This window comes from Primulina huaijiensis, chromosome 7 (genome assembly GCF_012295235.1).
Source record: "Primulina huaijiensis isolate GDHJ02 chromosome 7, ASM1229523v2, whole genome shotgun sequence".
Taxonomy (NCBI): domain Eukaryota; kingdom Viridiplantae; phylum Streptophyta; class Magnoliopsida; order Lamiales; family Gesneriaceae; genus Primulina; species Primulina huaijiensis.
The window spans coordinates 9,121,436-9,127,894 of NC_133312.1; positions in this window are offsets into that span (position 1 = coordinate 9,121,436).

The following is a 6,459-nucleotide window of genomic DNA, read 5'->3' on the forward strand; positions in this document are numbered from 1 at the left end:
GGAAAAAAATAGTAGTCGTTATTAACAGAAAAATATTGAGAGATTTTTTTTACAATATAATAACAATCGTTGATGTACACATTTTACGCTAAAATAATATTGTTTTTATCTAATAGAAAAATACAATCTAATCATATATGATTAATTTAATTAAGCATTAAATAACCTATATTATCTAAGTAGATAATTAGAGAAACGGTCATTTATGAATAATTTTTGAAGTGACATTTTTTCCCCTGTGGATAAGATTTTAATCAATTAATTTTTTTGACGAAATTCAATTGTATTTTAAATTATTGATAAAGGGAATATTTGTACTTTAATAGGAATAAATATAGGGCAAACTTTCAATAACTCCCTACATCTTTTCTCAACTTTATTTTTACTCCTCAATTCTTTGTTTTAGCTCCCCAATATTTTAAAATTTCCAAAAATACTCTTATCCTTTTATTTTAGTAATTGATTTTTCTTTTTAAATTAAAGGCCCATCATGCTTTCGTAAAATAAATTAAATCTTTTACCTCTTTGACCGGAGTACTACCGGGTTATATCCACCGTATTTTACGAACTGCTTCTCACAGTCCAACCACACGATCGCAACCGATGGTTACCGACGCAGATTACTTCAGCAGTATTTGGCACAACCCTAATTCGTTTCCTACCTTAGGGTGTACAATAAAAGATAAAATTTTGAAAATAATACATGAGAGGGGATAAGAGCAAAAATCTCTTTATTCAAACACAAACATTTATTATTACATTGAAACCTCCTGTAGAGGAGGAGAAACTTGTTTAGCTACTTATAGTAGCTGTGAGAACCCGGGATTTTACGAGCCAAGTAAGTAATACGAACTTGAAGTTTAACTCAAACTAAGCACTAAAATTTTTATTCCAACTTGATAACTTGAATATTAACTTAGATTTCAGCTAACTTAACTCGAAGAAATAGCTTCAATGCTCGGAGATTAACTCAACGAGAGGCCTAGCTGGAAGTGACTGCATCCATTGAAGTACTGTCATGGGAGGAATAAAACCCCAGCTCAAGGACTCAATACGTCAGCTCAAAGCAGCTCAACCAATCTTGTCCTAACAAGAACAAAAAGGGAGCTACAAGATGAGCCAAGAGTTTGGACAAATTAAATGTGCAAGAAATAACTTTTGAGTTAACCCATGAAGGAGCTGCGGGAGGAGCTAAAAGCTAGGACATAATAATGATGCAAGAAGTGACCCTTTAGAAAATCAAGGTGACTCTTGAAGCTTGCATGGGATTTTGGACCACAATTATGGATAGTCTTGAACTTGAAGAATGCATGGAGATTTGAAACACAATAATGACTAATCTTGGAGGCCAAGATTTCGGCCAAGGCTAGGTGAAAGGGCCAAGATTTTTCTATAAATACCACCTAAAACCATATGCAAGGGCACTTCAAATAATCCTTCAAAAACCCTACAAAAATTTCGGCCACCCCCTTCCACAAAAACTCTCTAAAATTCGTCCAAGGCAAGAAGAAGTCGGAGTCGAAGTGCTGTCGAAATCACGACTCAGTCTACTCGAAGTTATAATCGAAGTGCTGCTCAATTAGAGATCATAGTTGTTGAAATAGCGTCGAAGTGCTGCCCAATTTTCAACAAGAAATTTCCTTCAAAATACGGTAAGTGGGCTTTTGTTATGTACTTCGTTTCTATTTTAAATTTTGATATAAATAACGTGACATGCATGTTGGTGTGTCCCTTTTCCGAAAATGTCAGTGTGTTCTATTTTAAATTTCGATCGACTATGTGTTCTCTTCTAAGTTTCGAAATTCTTGGTTCCGCTGTGTCTGGATGAATAACTCTGAAATCTGAATAGCTGAAAAAATTCTGTCTGTTACTTCTGAATTCTATTGCACTGTTACGATTCGAATTTGAAATGAGACGAGAATTGTAGTTCTGTTATGGTCCCCATTGGTGGGTATAAAACCATGTTCTGTTCTGGCCCCCATTGGTGGGTATAAAGCCATGTTCTGGCCTTACCCATTAGAGGACTAACATATTGGGGACAATTTGACCATGGAAATGAGATGAGTAACAGTGTGTTTTGTCTGTTCTGAAATGATCTGAATTGTTTCTGTTCTGTTCTGAATCATTTGATAAGCTCCGTCTTTTATTCGCTTCCTTTCTGTTGTGTCAAGTCAAGAATATTGAGTTTTGAAAGTATGTTATAAAATTATGTTAAAAGAAATTTTTAAACAATTAAGTTCTATATGTATCTCCGGAATCGATCGACCCACACTTGCTGAGTGTTTCCCAAAACACTCACCCCTTACAAATTTCAAATAAAAATGAAGAACAAATGAACGAGGAGGAGCAAGAAGCGTTTTGGGGATGGTGATCAGATTTCGAGAAATCAAGAAATTGTACTCCTTTTGTTTAGCTTCTGAAAAACTCTGATGTAAACGTTTATTTCCTTCTCATTGTAAGACAATATATTATTTATGAAAAAGACTGGTTTGACTTGATACGAGGCTTTATTGTTTTCAATGTAATTGTTAAACAATGCCGTATGTCACCGATGCTTCGGACTCGGGGCATGACATTTTAGTGGTATCAGAGCCGCCAGGTTCATAATCCCGCTGGGATTTTGATAGACAAAATTTGGCGAAGTCAAATTTTGGCAAAAGCCTAGTGCATCCCAATTTGAGTCCAACTTTCATCTGATTCTTAAATTTCGAATAGACTTCAGAAATCTACCCCTTCAATCGCTTCGTTATTCTTACTATCAAAATTTTTCCACGACCACTTTGTTTCTATTATTTGTGCCTTTCTATCCCTTATACGATTCTGATGCTTTGCCTTCGATTTTATCCTAGGAAATGGCTGCTCCACGTACCCGTGCTCAGGCTGCCCTTCGCATGCGCCAGCTCACGATTGACAACCAGACTAGAGAAATTGCGACCCTGAAGGCGCAACTGGCTAGAGAAAAGTTGGAGAAACAGGAGATTATTGAGAGTAGACTCATACTGGAGACTGATGTACAACGATTGACTCATCATCTGGACTTGGCGGAGAGCCAGATGCTGCAGATACCGACCGATTCCGCTCGCATCACGCGCTTAGCTGCACTTAACAGGGATTTATTGAATAGAGTGGAGATAAAGCGAGGACATGCTGCTCAGGCCCGTCAGCGCCAGGAGGAGTACAACGCCAGGCAGGATCGGTACATTTCGAAGCTACATGGCACTATGGACAGACTTCAAGATCAGAATAATTACCTGCATTTGGTGATAGAGAACATGGAGGAAGAGGAGGTAGCACCGATGGAGGTGGCCGGAGATGACAGCGCCAGTGACAGCGATGGCGGAGAGATGTTCGATTAGATTAGCATTATAATATCTGCGTTGTAATAAAATTTGTGACTAAGAAAATACTATGTATACCAAATTATTTTGAAACTTTCTATTATCCTTCTATTGCATATTTAAAAATTTGATAAGTATCTTATGTATAAAATTGTTTTTTTTATAGGAAAACAACATGGATCTTCAACACATTATAAATGAACTTCAAAATCAATTTCAGGAAAAGGAGTCAGAAATTAAAACACTGAAAGAAAAAAATGAAAAACTCGAAAGAGATAATTTCCAGTTAGACGGGAATAATGTATGCATGACGGAGGATCTTCGTGAGGCAAAAGAAGAAAAAAAGAAACTACGTGAGGACGTAAGACGTTATGCCGCTTATCATCTAGAGTCGGAACGTTGACACGAAATCACCAAGCAAGAGTTAAACAAAGCTCATGATAGGATTTTTACCCTCAAAATCCGGGACGATAGCCTTCTCAAAACACAACGCCGTCTGGAGGAACAGATCGCAGATCAAGAAATCAATGAGAAACTAAGCCAATCAACAATACAGGAGCTACAAGATCAAGTAAACAACATTGATCATCACAACACACAACTGCAGAATTACATTGAGCACCTGCAAAACGAAATGATCAACATGGAAGAACTCATGGAACAACTAGAAGAAAACCCCGTAGAGGAAGGAATTAATGAAGCAGAAGGAGACGGTGAAGTTATAGATGAGTAGGGAAAGAACTCTAGAATAGGCACCACTTGTACCTAGAGCTATTGGATTAAACATTTATTCTGAAAAGATTGATTGTATGAAAATTTTTTACAATTTAATGAAATGATTTATTTGATTAAATAATGTGGCAAACAAATTAATAAAATACATGTTTATAGGATATGGCAGTCAGACCACCCCGAAACAACCGTAACCCTCGTGGCGCCAACCAAAATGAAAATCCACCACCACCTCAGAGAGTAAACCTCAGCCAAGAAGATATGATGGCAATAGCCACTATCGTAGCTGCGACGTTGCAAGGATTCGTGAACCCACTAGCTAACGCCATCCAACCACCTCAAGAACCACAACCGCGTGGAATTAACTACCATTATGAATCTCTAAGAAGGAATCGAGTTCCAACTTTCGATGGAAACCCAGACCCGGAAGTCAGTCACAACTGGCTCAAGAATGTCGAAACACAATTGCATTTACTGGAGATACCTGAAGAACTGAGAGTGGAGGTTGTAACATGCTACTACTTAAATTATAACTCACCCAAGTGTAGGTTTTCTGCAAGTAATATATTTCGTAAGTACGAGATCGATCCACAGAGAGGTTATTTTAAGTTTAAATTTATTAATTTATAGATTACCAAATGCAAGAACGAAGTTTACAAATTATAAATTTTGTCAAGACTCGATGATTTATTCTTGGTTTATGCATATTGTTTAACTAAAACTAAAACAAAGGAAACCACCATAAATAATGGTTCCAAGAAAATAAAAATATTTAAACACACACCTAATATAATATAGTTCCCACTATAGAAAATACCGAATTCACCGATATTTTATATATGGTACCTATGATTATATATATAATATAACTATATAAAAATATAACTGCATAAAATAAATGTTAAATTAAATCATTATATTTCATTTAGAACAACCGGCAGAGCCACGCTATTGCCTAAATGAAATATATGATTTAATAAGTTAGTTGCGGGAAAGTAAAAGTTAATTGCGATAAAGTAAAAGTTAGATGCGGAAAGTAAAAATTAGTTGCAATAAAGTAAATGTTAGATTGTTAGATATCATAATATTTCATTTAGAACAACCGGCAGAGCCACGCTATTGCCTAAATGAAATATATGATTTAATAAGTTAGTTGCGGGAAAGTAAAAGTTAGTTGCGATAAAGTAAATGTTAGATGCAGAAAGTAAAAGTTAGTTGCGATAAAGTAAATGTTAGATGCGGAAAGTAAAAGTTAGTTGCGATAAAGTAAATGTTAGATTGTTAGATATCATAATATTTCATTTAGAACAACCGGCAGAGCCACGCTATCGTATATATGTATGTATGTACATATATATATGTATGTATATATATATATATATGTATGTATGTATAATATAACAATAATAATTGATGAAATATTTATTGTATCAAAATTAAACAACAAATCAAGATAACCACTTCAATGGTATCAAGCATTTGATGTAAATTGATAACAACAAATAATTCATTTTTATACCTACAATAAAAAGAAATTAGCAAAATGAAAAGAAATAAAGAAAGAATATACAAAATATAAACAATCTTACTTCACCAAGAATTCATCATCTTCACCTTGACATAATAGATTTAGCTTTCCATGAACTTACTTTTGATCAACACTAAAAACATCACTCATAATTTAGAAAATGAAAAATATATTGGAACTCAGAACTTTTATACACACTCACACTATATTTTACAATGAGATAGAATGATTCTCAAGCTAGCACAAGGCCTCTATTTATAGGCCAAATGAGAGAAAGGGTCAAAAATTCTATTAATGCAAAGTAGTTGTAATAGTAGTCTTTGTCTCCTCCAACTTTAATTCCCTGCCCCTTCTTTCAATGCTTTGTTCCACGACTTTAATCACCGAATTTGACTCAGCTCAAAACAGCAAACATGTAGAGAATTGTCTGTAGATGAATTTGGCCACTTGGTTCACATCATTTAGTTAAATATTGAAATAGTTATGATTTTTTTACTATATGCTGGTCATGGTGAAAGTAAATTTGTCTTCCTTTTGATATTTTCACAATTTGATCATCTTAACCAACTTTTTAGGCAATCATGTCTTCTGCAAAGTTGTAGATAATTTCTCAAGGATTCCAAAAATATTTGAATCACCTCCATTTGAATTTTCTAGCTTGAGTTATCATTATTTTACCTACACGTAGAAAACCTGAAAATAAAACATATTTAGTAAGACATTTAAATATAAACACACAATACTAAAATAACATAATTTTATAATTTTAATGAAACTTAAATTTTAAAATATAAGTTTTAACATATAATAAATTATTAATTTTAAGTTTCATCACACCCCCACACTATCTTATTACTAGTC